Raw genomic sequence first — 15,784 nt, 5'->3', positions numbered from 1 at the left:
TATCACCTTTGTAATACATCAGGCAATTTTTAAAAAATTATTTCTCTCTCTCTCTCTCTCTCTCTCTCTCTCTCCTTCTCTATCTATATTTCTATCTATCCATGTATCTATTTATCTATCTATCTATTTACCTATCTATCCATGTTTTTTCTCTCTTCGCAAAATCTAAATCCAAAGGAAAGAAAATGGAAATCCTATGATATCCCCATGACCGACTCTCTCACGAGCAGAAGACGATAAAAGGGGACTAGGTCTTTCTAGGTCCCGCAGGGTACTTTTTATCGAGTCATGCCCGAGATTTCGGTGGCGCTCGTAAACCTCACCCTTCGGGACATCGTTCTCTTCCGGAGTGGTTTGCGAAATAACCGACATTCAACAGCCCGACGTTGAATCCGTCCGTGCCGTAATGCAGTTTCGTCGACACGCTGACTATGACATTGGTTGTGAACGCGCGAGCTAGCGACCATAAATTGAGCACCAAAACGATCCGACCCTCGCGGGATCGTATTTAGAGCTAAGCGGCTTACGAGCTTTCTTCCGTTTTGATTTAACAGTGGAAAAATGGTTTAAGTTCCGTTCGTACTTATATGCCATGAAAAATTGCGGCAAGATGCGATAATCAATTGTGGTTTAGGATCCAATAAAATTTTAAACTTATCTATCTTGTCATAACATACTATTGGTTAGGTATCTTTCAGAGCCGAACATTATTACAAAATGCAGTGGAAGGAAAGCCTTGAAAGAAAGCTTTGAAAAAAAGCTTTGAATGCTTGATATAACAATAATCATGCAATACCAAGTCATCAAAGTAAATATATATATATAAAATTCGATAAATCGATTATAACAATGATTATAACAATGCATAACAATTAACACACACACACACACACACACACACACACACACACACACACACACACACACACACACACACACACACAAGCGCATATAATCTTTCTGCGATAATAAATGTATTTTAATAATAATAATAATAATATTTTGTTATTGTTATTATTAACTTATACATAATATTAGCGATTATTTACAAATAATTGAAATTCCAGTTTTGTAAATTCTTATCAAAAAGTTAATAATAAATGCGATAATAAAGCTGTTTCAAATTGTATATGCATCTATTCGTTAATTCCTATTTCTTTTGTATTTCTATTCTTTTTAAGAATTTTCTAGACGATCGCGTATTTGAAGAAGTTCTTCTCTTTCTCTCTCTCTCTCTCTCTCTCTCTCTCTCTCTCTCTCTCTCTCTTCCTCTCAAAGGGGTGAGAATGTAAAAGGACATAATCACGCATCTAAGCCATCCGAGCACGTAGAAATTCAATAGCGATCTAAACTCAATCGTCTCGGCCACGAGTTAGCACATTCATAGTAGTTTACCCTGAAGCTTCGCCCGCCAGTGCTATCCCTGCGAAAAGGCTGAATAGAACGTAAAGGCGGCTATTGTGAGGCACCATTCAATCGCTGACAACAGAAACACCATTAGGGGCAATGTACGGTGCTGCCAATTAAAATATAGAGCGACAGCCGGAACGACCTTGTCTCAATTCACATCACTCGGCCGTTGAATGTCGATGGATCGAAGCGCTAAATCAGCTGACAATGCATATCATTACAAAAGTATACAACTAAATTACTTTAAAGTTATTTAATATAATTTTTAACTTTTCTCTTTCTTTGATTTTAATATGTTTTTAATATTAAACTTTAAAAAAATTTCAATATCTTGCGATAGTTCGATATTAAAATTTTTCAAGTAGCGCGAGAACATCATCGAAAGAATTATTAATCTGAGGTGTACGAATAATTAATGAAATTCTAAAACATTGATAAAACAAGAAACTGAAATTCGTAAAAGATCAGTAACCTTTGTAATTAGTAATAATTTTTATTCGATTTCGAAAGTATCATTACTTCTTTTCCTTTTATGCATTTTAAATCTTTATTTTTACGATGATATCGTTCGAATTGAAGTTTCTTCTCAATTTGTGAAGTCATTATTACGTCTTCTAAATCGTTCGAGTTTCAACGAGCTCCAATATGGACGCGAAGGGCGAATAAAACGAAAATTGCAATATGGACGACTGCGGCGCGGTGGGACGCACCGACGCATAGCGAATCCGGTTGGCCGCGAGCGGTTAAATCACCGTCGTAAACCGCAATTCGTGTATTATGCCAACGCGATTCAACGGTCGAATGAGGTTGGAGGTCTCTTAGTGCGGATCTTGGGTGTACCGCACGTGCGCCGACGAGGGATTAATTAACGAATCGTGTACCGTGCGTGGTCACGATGCGTAGCAGGTCGATGTCTATGTTCGTCGAGACAGAAGTCTCAATTCTCGTCGGACTCAGTCCCAGTAACACATTCCGACATATAACGACGAATAGCATTATTCCTTTCCTATTTGGCTCGGTGTGTAACTCAATAATTCTCCCCGGCACAGTACCCCGCGAAAGTGATCGATATTTTGAGAGCCGAGTCATAACAATAACTCAGCTCTGCAATCTTCGCGCATGATTCATTACGGCATAAGGCAGCCCAATTATTCTATAGTCCCTTCAATTTATCTTACTTCCTGACTGCGTCGTGTTAATTTCCTACGGCTTTAAAAGAAACTCCAACGTCATTAGTCGTAGTTACCTGCTATCAGATAAAGTATGTATGTATCATGTGTTTACTATTAACTGAAATTAACCTTTGAACCTTTGAAATTTTTAGAATTATAAACAATATAGTTTTTTAAAAGAATGGCATTAGGGAAGTTATAAATTCTGATATCGATTGCAGCAACAATATTTCTACTTTAGGTCATTCTAAAATTAATGAGGAGGGCAATATTAATTCTGTCTCGTCTTTTAAAATAAGAAAATTATTTTTAATATACGAAATTAAAAAAATTTAAAGAATTTTTACTAAGATAAAAATAATGACTATATGCGAGTAAATATAATAATATAAAAATATTTGCTAGATAAATTAAGCAAACTAACTATAGCAAAGTCTATATAATTTTAAAAAATATGTGTAATTATATTTTTTTAATAATAGAGTGTCAGTATATAATATTATATTATATTATTGAAATTTTAAATCTCTTCAATGCCGAAAGGCACAAAATAAATAAATAATCAAAAAATCTAAATCACTCGTACAGAATATGCAAATTACTTTTTAATAATTTTTCTTAAACACACGTCAGACTTTAAAAATAATTTCTCGAATTGCCTCGCTTTCACAGTTTGTTGAAATTTCAAGAGAAATTTGAAAAATCTACGATCGACGCAATTTTCCATATTGCAATCAAAGCTAGCACTCGAAAATGTATACTTTAGAACAGTGCGGAAAATGCAGTCACAAGAGCATTAATTAATAACGCTTATATGCTTACATGTATTAAATATCAAATACATGTGCAAATGGAGTCATTCGCAACGAGCACAGACGCAATCTGCAAAATCGCAAAAAAGTTAGAGAGACGAGGATCGGATAAAAGGGGGACGAAAAAAGAGAGGATACAGTCGAGGAGAAAAAAATGTGGTGCATTCTGTACGAATGCAAAACGCGCTGCAATTCGTGTACCGCAGTTGTGCGAAAATATTCGCACGTATGAACGTATACGTGTGTATGCAAAATGACGATAAAGTAATCTATTGTCGTTATTGTTTGGCTTCTACCTCGCTCTGTTCTCTCAGGTCCAGACCACTTCCGGACTGCATCATTAATAATTACCGCGAGATTCGCGTAACCGCGGAATGCGCACCGCAACCATTCTCGTCTAGCATGGCGTTGTTAATTCCATTATTTATCGCATAACTCGCGGCGAGACGGATTTTTTAAACTCCCAGTAAAAGATAATTTAAGCAAGTGGATAATTAAGATTTTATATTATCGATGATCGAATTGCTTTAATTTCATATTAAATTCAGCGACAAACATTCAAGTAAAAATAAGAAAGTGAAATTTAATTACAACAATTATTGTAATGCTGTATATTCGTAGATTATTAATTAATATTGTTAAACTTTTCTATATCTCTAAAAGACATTATTTTTAAAAGAAATGTAGATAATAGCTGTAATAAAGAGATATCCAAAATTCGAAATTTGATGTTTCTTCGTGAATATTTAATTAAATATACGGCTAGCTGAAATCGTATTAAACATATAGCTAAACTATGCGAGAGTTGCCCTCTTCTTTTTTCTCTCTTAGTCACGTATAGATAACTAACCAAAATTAACAACTAAGAGTTATTTGCGAGCACAAGGTGCTTGAAAGCGGACACGTGGATGCTAGCAGCATTTGTGTATGCACTGAGAAGATGAAAGTGGTCGGTTTGAGTGAATCGACGAGTCACCTACTTCTTACATCCCGGCTATTCGTTGGTGGTAGGAGGGATGCCATGCACTTGTACGTCAAATCCTAAGAATCGTGAGGACTGTTTCCATCGTCCGAATTTTAAAGCATTTCGATGTAAACAACCGTATCTTCGCAGCATCAACTATCTAATTCTTTTTTATCGCTAAGACATTTATTCTTCTATTCTTTTTTTATTGCGAAACTTTATCCGTCTGTATCCTTCTTTTACCGTTGAAAAATCAAATCAGTTCGTAGGAGATATATTTATAATACGTGATGCATTGTATTATGTTACTCGACATTCTGAAAATTTTCAACTTTTCTATAAATGTTATAACTAAATTGATGGAGAAGTAAAAGCACGCATAATCTTTTCCTAAATCAATTTTTCTATTCTAAATCACACAATAATTTCGTGTTTTTACATTTTATCATGCTTTTGTGCGGTTTTTTTTTAAGTATCTCCCGTAAAATCTCGTTCAATGCTTTTAATTGTCTTCATCTTTTTTTCTTTCATACTTCATCTTTTCGAGAACCGGAGCGACTGGCAAATCCGCTTACTCTCTTTGCCATTCGTGGAACGAGCAAACCGAGTTTTTGTCGGAAAACGAAGTCCGGCGACGCCGGACGATATAAAGAGCGTCATAGTCGTCAGGCCGGAAACTTTGGCATTTTGCTTTATATCTTAGTAGAGAAGAAGGCTTCTACATCGCTTCCAAGAAAAGGCGGAGAGTAATCAAGCTCTGTCCCCGAAGGGCGCATCGCTATGGGGAGCTCAGCGGAAAAATGACTCTCCACGTCCTAACGTGTCAAACTTTAAAGGGGCGCAGTTTAGGACTCCGTTCGCGTAATAACGTCTCGTTTCGTTATCGCCACCTTAAATCCAAAATCTCTTCCACTCGAAATGTCGGTGTTTGTCAACCGGAGAATATTTGCACGATAAAGGTGAAAGGAAGGGATGTTCCACATCTCGAAGATACGTCCGTGCCCTTTTCACTCATTGAAGTCGACTTCGATTAGTCGACGGTAATTCAGTACTATATAACCTACTAATTTCTCCTGGGCCGAGTTATTTCTGCCATTGACGGAAGTATCGACAAAAGAAAAGGTTTATTCGTGAATACGTACGGTGACGGAATATTGATACTCCGGAAATATCGATAATTGGTTGGAGCCATGTCTGTGATGTTCGTTTGCTGAGCGTTACCGATTTTTACTATCCACTTTGGCGAAAAATAGGACCTCACATTTCTATATTGGAAAATATTGATTTTTCGTCAAGGTAACGTCATGGCAATGTAATAACTATGTTCTGAGAATATCTATGATTGGCTGGGAAATATTTATCTTTCTTATTCGCGAGTCTCACGAGTTGTAGATCCACGCTCGCGATATTAAAAAGATATTAGATGTCTCGAGCGGTACTGTAAAATCGTACAACACACATTCTGAAATAGAGATTGTATTTCAGATAACGATAAATTTTACAACGCTGTGCGATATATAGGTCAGCAAAAGGGGAGGATGTAAAGGTTGGTGGAGATAAGGTGGATGGATCGTTCGTGTGACGATTATCTCGCGTGACAATGCGTTACCACAATTTCCGTCTACGCGGCAAGAAATTTTAAGAATTTATTTAAATTCTTTGCAATGATTGAACAGAGAAAAGTTTCAAACATTTATATAGATATTTGCATATTACAATATAAATCTCCGTATATAAAGTGACATAATAACAATGGGAAAAAATTAAACTTGTAAAATAATATAACGATATAATTATAAAATACTTTCTTGATAAATATCTTGATGAAAAAGCAGAATTAATAAGTTAGAGATAAATAAAAGTAAAAGAAAAAAATATGAATTTTTAATTGAAAATCCATCACTCATTTTGATTTCATTAACTCGCGCTTATGATACTTATAATGCATTCGACAAACAAATTGAATACGAAATGTTAGAGAGAAACAAGAAGCTTCGACGAGATTAAAAGGAAGAAGAGGAGGAAGAAGAACGTAAACAACGAAAATAAGCCGAAAGTACTGAACATATTTTGTGATAGCTATTTATGGACGTATGCGATCGACATTGGATGATCATAAAGCGACGATTCGAAACTAGGAACGACGAGAATCAATGCGGATAACAATCGAGATGAAGAGACGGCGAGGAGAGAAAAAGATGAAGCGAGAGGCAAGTCCTGCTGGACGGCTGCCACAAGGCGCTTCGAAAGTAACGATCTCGTTATCGTTCCGCCTCGAGAAGCGAAGGACTTAAGATAATAAGTTTGTATGGGAGGGTGGAGAGTCCTTAATAAGAAACCGGAGCGCTTTCGCGCGCGAGAGGGAAATAGCGCTCGCTTACCTTACTTCTCTCTACCGTCATCCGCGTCAGACCACTCAACTTATTAATTCCATTAATATTTCTTTCATGCGATTTGATGCACCGACGCGGCGAGATTATTAAAAGTGCGCGAAGGAGCCGTAATACTCTGAGAAACTTTGTCTTTATTACCACGCGGTACTTGTTTAAAAAATTAACCGATCCTTCCGGATACATCGTCCGGAATGCCACGTGCAATTGGGTAGAGTTTATTTCTTTTAATTCGCAATGTCATCTTCAATATCTCCTTCGAATGCAGAATTGGTCGAATAAATATTACTTTTGATTGGAAATTCTGTTTTAATTATCTTATCCATATGATTTTATTCATGGATTATTCTTTATGTAATAACTATAACTATTTTATAATTCTCGCTTAAATAATCCTTTAATTGTCATATAATGAGTTAATGAGTTAATTTATATAACACAATCATCTAATACAATTACAATACAATGACAAATAAAAAAATTATTATATTTTAAATAAAATGATGATAACGCACAATATATATAAAATAAATTCAATAGGGTCGTTTCTATTTAAAAAGAAGAATAATCGTGTTCAGATCCAATGTAACTGCGATTCATTTGCAAATAAACTGTTAAATCCAACAGACAAATCACGTAAAGTCAAAAATTAGTTTTACTCAATAAAATGAAATATTTTGAGTTTCATATAAACGAAAATCAATATAAATTGAAATTTGCATGACTCTTTTAATGATTAGATTGAATAAATTATTTAAAATGACAGGAAAATATATTATGGTTACAATATTTTTACAGAAAAAAATTAATGTATCAAATGTTAAAAAAGACAAAATTATTTTCTATTTTTATTATTATCAATTAGTTAAAATCAATCTGCCGAAGTAAAATATATAAACAAAATTCTCTCAAATTCCTCAGCAAAGATTTTAGACGTAGAATTAGACAATATTGATTTTCAAATGATAAAATAAAGTTTCGTGTCTGTAATCTTGTACATTTTAAAAAATAAATAGCTGATGATCGCATTAAACTTCATTTGGTAGCTGACAGCTGATAATAAATCTGAAGAGAAACTGGTTCAACAGCATCACTTGTGAAAGTGAATGTAAATTTTGCTTCGAGTATCTATCATAAGCGCATCTATGAAGGATATAAGGCATATGTTATCTATCTATCGTTCTATTGTATGTAGGCAGAAGGAAAATTGAGAAAGATTTCGAAAACAACAGTAGACCTAAATGAGCGAATCGTACGAGACGAAGTTATCCGCTGTCATCTCAGTGAAACATTTCGGTCACTGCACATTGTTGCGAGGAGTGCACTAGCGAGAGAAATCGGGATAGAGAGAGAGAGAGAGAGAGAGAGAGAGAGAGAGAGAGAGAGAGAGAGAGAGAAAGGAGAGGGAATGGGGGGAGGGAGAGGAGCAGCGGGGGAAGAAACAGGGGGAGAGAGAAGAGGGAGGAGAGAGAGAGAGAAAATATCCGACACCCCGGTTGGTTGGTTCGCCTCTGTCCGACGGATGACGTCCACGATCAAGCTCCACCCACACACATGCCCCCAGCCAACGCACACATACATACACACACACACACACACACACACACACACACACATACATATACACGCGTGCGTACTTACACCCACGCATACCGCACTCGTACACACGCACACGATTTCTGAGCTATTCGGCGCGTACGTGTGAGAGCCGACACTCGCACGACCACAGATGCACCCACACGCGCACCCACATTCGCGGCGCTTGTAAGCTCGTGAGGTCCTTCGGGATTCTCGATGGAAGGCTGGTTCGCGCACAAAATTGGCGAGACGGTTCGCGAGAACAGGGTTGCACGCACCGTACCTTCTCGGGGGTGATGAGCGGCGTGATGTACGTGGTGACCGCCGTCGTGTATACCTTGCGATGACCACTGGGGGGGGGTTGAGAAAACTTGCAGGGTCACTCAGTACCACTGGTAGAGTATCGAGTGCCGTACGGTCGGCGCGATGCTCTTCCTCGGCGCGGGAGAGAAACGAGGACGTGTATTTCGATTGGAGCCGATCTGATCGACCGGCTACGAGCGGCGGGTTCGCGGATTGTTGAGCACACACGCGCGTGTACCTGTTGTTCGTGCGTCGTCGGTCGTGTAACACGAATACGATGAAATCACCACACTTTCGTGGATCTTGTTGTGTTCAATAACCGTCGGGATGTAGAGTAACAGCTTGGGGGGATCCGCTGTGTAATTTTCACTGTGACGCTTGCTCTACAACGGACTTGATTTCGACAGATATAGATCATCGATCCTGGAGGGATCTGTTTTGTACAGGATCCTCTCGATGGGTCTTTCACAATTTTTTTCACACCGGATCTAGATGTGACTGGTGGATTCGCGCTGCGAACGTGCACTTTTTCGCGGTGCGGAAGACACTAGAACCAATCCTCGGGGTCTTTTACGCGCGAACGTGACGGGACCACAGGAGTTGAGAGTGCTTGTCGGCTTTGCGTATATACTTTCCCTCTTCCGGCGAGTTTTCCTAGGTCGGCGTGCCTCTGTCCGACTGAACTAGAAACGGTAACGTCGTGTATTGGGCGATATCCTCGTATATCTTCCTGTTACTGTCGTCACGAGGAAGGTACGAACGAGACGGATGAGGAACAGGACCGACACCCAGGACAGACAAAGAGAAAGAGAGAGAGAGAGAGAGACAGAGAGAAAGAGGGAGAGAGATCGACTTGCGAGCACACAGGCAGGTGGTCGTTGTCGCGCTCTTCCGTCACTGTACGTCGGATTTCAATGCTGCACGCTGTGACGCCGAGAACAGAATGGGGCGATCGTAGAGGCCCGGGCAGTGAAGCCGTAGCGAGGGGAGGCGCGCGGGTGGTGACGGCAGAGTGGGGTATCGGATAGAGGGGCGAGTGAGTATTCCGGGAAGGGGCTCCTTCATCCCGCTCTTTCGCGTCCTCCGCCCTCGAGCGAGCGCTACCCCTCCGAGGCGCGCAGGCGCCCCCGGGGCGCTGCCACCGCTCGAGGGGAAGTACGTTTCCAGAGGAAGACGAAGGGAGAGCTATCCTAAAGAGAAGGAGGGTGGAAGATCGTGATAGTGTGAAAGAGAAAGAGAAAGAGAGAGAAACAGAGGAGGGGAGATGCGGGCTCTTCTCCTTCTCGCTCGCTTCCTTCCTTCCTTCACCAGCAGCACACCCCAGCATCGACCGACGCGCCACGCTGCTCCGAGCCGCTTTCGTACCCTCTCCTCCCGCGGTGTTTCCCTCCTCTGCCCGCAAAACCTTCTCGCCACGCCGACCCAACGGGAATACTTAATGCCAGGAGAGAGGCTGACTGCCTGACTGCCTGCGCCGAGCCACGCTCGCTTGATGGCGGGATGGCAGCGAGGGAGATCGGCACACGGAAGTGGAGAGGCTCGCGCGAACCGCCAGATGTTGCTTGCAAACCTTGCGGCTACTTGTTACGCGTCCGCGAGTTACTTCCAGCTGATTACAAGATCTCAGTAGAATCGTCATATATGTCGTACGAGATATCACTATTCTACGTTAAGTGTATCACGTGTATCACATGTATCACTGATTGAATTCCATTCAATCCTCTTTCCTCACTTGATACGTCATATATCACACATATTGATCTCCGTCGGTTAACTGTATAGCCAACAGATTTTATTTTTATCCCATTGCTTACATTAATCTGAAGCATAAGAAGTGCAGATATTAGAGCAGTCGGATATATAATTTTAATTCAAATCGAGGACAACTCTTATTGAACTATTTAAAGCAAAACGAGCTGACGGCCGCAATGAAGATCTGTTCTGTCTATATTCTATCGACAGCTGCCAAGATAACGCAACAGCGATGACCCACCGCACAAGTAGTTCGAACCCTCGCTCGAACGAGAACCCGAGTCCGGCCAATATTGACTACTACTACTGCCGTCAGAGAAGCCAACTGTTTCCTCAGCCCCTCCGCTTGGCTGGCCGGAAGCCAGGGCCTCCTCTCTCGCTCATCTAACGTCTCGGTGTGAACGTATCCTACGCTTAACGCGGAAGGAAGGGACTAACCTAACCCAGAAAGATTTCATTGAGCCGCAACATGACTTGGCTGGCCGCCAATATTATGGATTCTTTACGCGGATTCTCGCAATGACCACGGGAGAAGCTACCATAAGAATCATCGTTTTTCTCTCTCTCTCTCTCCTTTTTTTTTTTTTTTTGGAAATATCATTACTCTGGAATGTGTCGTCAAAGCTTCTTGGATAAGGTCCGAAATAGTTCCGAAGCGGATAGGCGACCATTTAGGATCGTATGAACTCGGATTAAACTTCTACGGAAGTGCACGTACCGATATCGGTATTACGTTTTTCTCTTATCACCGTGGGAGATAAGAAATTTTGGTTTGTTTGCCTGCTGTTCGATTAACGAGGGATGCTGCCGATAGCGCTAGCGCAGAGACACAGAACTCCCAATAGTGAAAATGATGGCGCTTGCTGGAGACAACGCGAAGGGAAAGACGAGAGTCGCTTGCTCGTGTGCATTTGGCTTGCATCCAAAGCGAGACGCTGAATGAACTTGGCGGGAAAACCGCATTGGCGCGTGTTTCCTTCTGTCGTACGACAGACGCGACTACAATGGCTGGCAATATCCTTGCACCGGCTGCGTAGAGACGTCTCCATGTCGGAAAATAACACTGACGATAACCTCGGAATTTATCGAGTCTCTTACGATAGCAAATAAATTTGTATTTTCCCGGATTTGGTTTTTTATATAGTAACTTCTGTTGAATAATTTTATATATAATAATTTATTTGACGATTTGACATTTTCCATCGCGTGATAAAAAGGTCAATTGCATCGATGTCAATCATCATTAATTATAATTATTTGTATTTCTGCTCTTTTTCCACGTTAAATCTATAAATTTATTAAAATATATTGCTTTTTTTCGAAGTGACAAAGCTTGAATTTTGAAGGACATTATAAATTTTAATAAAACGTATATATAACTCAATGGACAAGCATTTTGATTTGAGGCAATATTCCAAATCAAATTTATGTCACTGTTTAAATACTGAAATATGTGAAAACCGACATAAAGAATAATAAATTAATTTCAAAATTTGAAATTAGGATGAGTGACGAGCCAACAAACGTCCACATTAATCGTTTTCCATTCCGCATTTGAAATCATTTCGGCTACCATTATCATATCTTCGCGGTTATGTATTTATGATGTAATAACAGCGCATTACCGCGGAAACGGTTAGCGGCGGCCGAATGACGGATTATTCACTGGCCTCGAGAAATTTGGCCGGTCAATGCGATCCCGTAACCGCTTCGACGGTCCCACAATAATCATTACTCTGGAGGCTGTCGACTGCCAAGGATGACGTGTAATCATGATATTGGCACGTAACTGAGTTATCGCGCTACACAGGAGGATCTGCCCTTTCCTCCAGGGATATCCTCCGGTCCATGTATATTCCGCTTGATGACCAGATCGACGAGATGTTAACGCAATCGGACCGTATGCATTGCATAAATCTTGCTAAGTGAAACGCTTCTCCACCTTTATGATGAAGCAAAGCGGAGAACTGATTGAAACTTAATTTGAAAGCCACGCATCACGAACTCTCAAACAACACGTTTAAGCAAAGGTCACATCAATCAATTTCTAAATAACATATCCAATATTTGTTTAACAACTTTTTATACTTATTAAATATTGCGATAAATATTTCTTGTTAATTTAATATTTGTTTTAGACGATGTAGACTAATAATAGGAATTTAGACAATGTAAAATTTTAAGAATTATTTAAAAAATGGTAAACAATTTCTTCTATATTTGATGTTTCTTTAATTATGTAAAAATAATCTTTTTCTTTCAGTTTTGTTATCTTTGAATCGTTAATTAAATTATTTGCAAATACATAAAAATGTAAATTTAGTTTTTTCATTTCAAACTCAAAATTCTGACGATATCCAACATTTCAACAGTGAAACTGGGTGAATGAAAAAGTACCATTAACTCGGTCGCGAGATCAATGAGCGAATCCGTACCCCTGGAAACTTCGATATCGAAGAAAGAGAACGCCGATGCAGCCTTCGATCCCTTTTAATTCGCCTTCCGCAATCGGTATTTGTTTCGGTGACAGTACAAGGGCACTGTGTTTTCGTCGTCGGGCAGCAACCGAGTTTCGGGAGGCCCGCATGCAAGATGTACGGGGGATGCGCGGGGGAAAGGAAATCGAAAAGAGGAAGAGACTATTCGATTGCATTGTTCGACCGCAGTGGAAACTCTTCCACGACCCAGTTTGCCCTTTCCCGCATGACGTTGCCGGGATTTTTGGTCGCGATTCTCAAGCTCGATACTTATATCCCGCAATATGGCTCATCCCGGGCGATCAGCCTCGCTTGTCTACTTCGAAACCGCTTCCCGATATCCGACTTGTCTCCTGCCTCACCCGACTAAACGCGGATCGTTGAAATTTTTTCTAAAATATTGTACGCGTTCAATGTGCTCGAAGAGCGTGAGGGTGCTTCTTCTCTTTGCTTTCATCTAGGTCTCCTTTTTGTTTCAATCTTTCTTTCCGTTCAACATTTGTTCACTGCGAACAGTTGTTCGCAATTTCGTTCAAAGAGTTCTCTGATGTCAGATGTAGAGAGAGAGAGAGAAAGAGAGAGAGAGAGAGAGAGAGAGAGAGAGAGAGAGAGAGAGAGAAGGAAGAAAGCGAACGAGAGAGAAGAAACGCGAGTGGATCCGATCAAGAAGCCCAGGGAATGGGCAAATAGCTCGAATCACGCGAGCCGTTGCCTCGTAATTAATAGGGCGCACGAAAACGAGCTATTGCGCCATCAGCGACCCTCAAGATCCTCCCAGCAGTTACACATCACCGAGAAGAACTGTCCGTCGTAGAGACTCTTGGAGTTTCGAGAGATAAGCCTTAATCGATATTGACAGTATTTTACGCGTCCGCCTTTTTCGCCAAGGCAATGATAAGGTCGACGGACATATAAACTTGCTAGATGAAATAAGATAGAATGACAATCATTTCATGAATGACAATCGAAATAGATTTGAATAAGAAATAAATAATCTGAAATTATCTGATTGATGAAAATGAAATGGTGAAATGCTTTGACGTAGAAACTGATGAATTAAGAAAAAGACCGAGGAAGAGAAAGAGAAAGAGAAAGAGAGAGAGAGAGAGAGAGAAAGAATTGAGTATTTAAATATTCCTATAATATTTATAAAAAATACACGCATTAAAAAATTTATACATTGTATTCATGCAATATAAAAAAGTTAAATTAGTGATGCTTTTTTTAAGAGTCAACAATACAATTATAAAAGTATATACAAACAGTTCATGTATGATAATTATTATTTAAATTTAAATACAAAAACATTTAAATACAAAAATAATTAATATTTTATATTAATACTTTTAAATATTAAATCTATACAATATATTTTTTTAATAGAAAAAGTTTTTCTTAGTTCGGTCTAAAATACTGATTATTGTAATAGTTACAATAGCTACAATGTCAATTTGATTACATCGTTTTCAAAACGTTCCCAAAAATTTATTAACTTTTTAATTGCAATAGCATACTTTTGAGTAAGAGCCAGCTTATTGTTCGTCAAACACCATTCCTGGCGACTTAGCGATGTAAAATTTCATCAAGATTTCATACCTTACAAAATTCACTCCGAGAATCGTTCTCCGTCAGAATTTTATTCGCGCGTCTTTTTGTGCAAAAATTTATATTCAGTCGTAAGAACGCCTCGCACTTCCCAAGCATTTATCTCATTCACTTCATGAGAATGGCGAGAAAGTGAGGACAAGGATGAAAGGAAAAGGGATGCGCGAGAGTTAGCCGAGGTGCTTGAAGTAAATCAAAGGAAGGAAATGAATTTTTATCGAGGACAGAAGGCCCCTGATTCGCCTCGGCAAGCTCCAGTTCCTTGTTCGAACCGTGAGAATCAAATAAAATCTGCGAAAAAAATCGGCGAGAAACTGCGGCGAAGCGATACGATACTCCATGCCGTCTTATACTCTCGTCTTCGAAAAAGTACTCCAGGAAAAATTCACCAGCGCGATAAATTTACGTGATCCTTCTTCCTTTTCTCGGAACGTTCTTATTTTTCTCTTTCCAGTAACCAGTTCTTCATCGGATGATTAATAGCATTAATAACAGAAAGTTATCATTTTCATATCGATTGCCAAGATATAAGTCTTCTTATCGACGAAAATCATATTTATAATAGTTGCAACGAGTAAAAGTATTTGGGAAATGTGTAAAGCAGTATTTTAATATAGAATTAACAGCTCTTCCCTTATTATAATTTATAATACGTAATAAATATTATAGAGTTTGTAAAATAAATTTTTAAATGACTCATATTATAAACATGTAATACTAATCGTTTAGTAACTAAGTTACATAAACTCATTATTCATAACTCCATTAACAATTCTATAATCTAGCATTCATTGAAAGCATATAATTTAATTGCATCTACAATTTGCACAGTGTTAAATTTATTTAAATAATTAATAACTTCACATTGATTCTCTTAGAACAATAGGATGTATTTGTAATTCATTTCTTCGAGGTGATTACAATTTATTTAATCATTTATTTCCCTAAAATTGTTTATAATTACTCTATACCTTAAGTTCTCGCTTCGTTCAAAGTCACCGTGGTTGGTGAAATTACGCGCGATTCGTCGTATTCGGATGGTGGGGAAGTAGCAAATGATTGTAGTTGGCAAACATGTGATTAGTAGAACGCGTCGGATGCATCTACGTAGCATAGAGTTTCGCTCGCGTTTGCTTAAAGACAGGAGAGAAGGAAGAGGTGTCGCGCTGGTAACTCTGCGGAAATGTACACGCAGGTGTGTGCCCATAGTATCTCCGGGTTCGTGAAGCTCGGTCGTTAATGACTCTCGGTCGTTAGATTGGTTTGCGCGTAATATGCCCGCCGACGCGATGCTGTATGCTCGATTAATCCGATGGCATCC

The 15,784-nt window shown here is 39.2% G+C and overlaps 1 protein-coding gene across 7 annotated transcripts in view; it reads right to left on the bottom strand.

The window, feature by feature from the left end:
• Positions 1–15,784, bottom strand: part of Rbp6 (RNA-binding protein 6) — a 596,225-nt gene that overhangs the window by 190,558 nt on the left and 389,883 nt on the right. The window contains exon 1 of one of the 7 annotated variants that reach the window (XM_011639886.2): positions 8,610–9,560. The exons of the other annotated variants lie outside the window; for them this stretch is intronic. The gene's annotated coding sequence lies outside the window, so the exon portion shown is untranslated. Of the gene's footprint in view, positions 1–8,609; positions 9,561–15,784 lie in introns of those variants that run through there. 7 annotated transcript variants of the gene reach the window in all.

This window comes from Pogonomyrmex barbatus, unplaced genomic scaffold, assembly GCF_055798465.1.
Source record: "Pogonomyrmex barbatus isolate J1 unplaced genomic scaffold, ASM5579846v1 scaffold3, whole genome shotgun sequence".
Classification (NCBI taxonomy): domain Eukaryota; kingdom Metazoa; phylum Arthropoda; class Insecta; order Hymenoptera; family Formicidae; genus Pogonomyrmex; species Pogonomyrmex barbatus.
The sequence above is the reverse complement of the archived record's forward strand: the minus strand, read 5'-3'. Positions and strand labels throughout refer to the sequence as shown.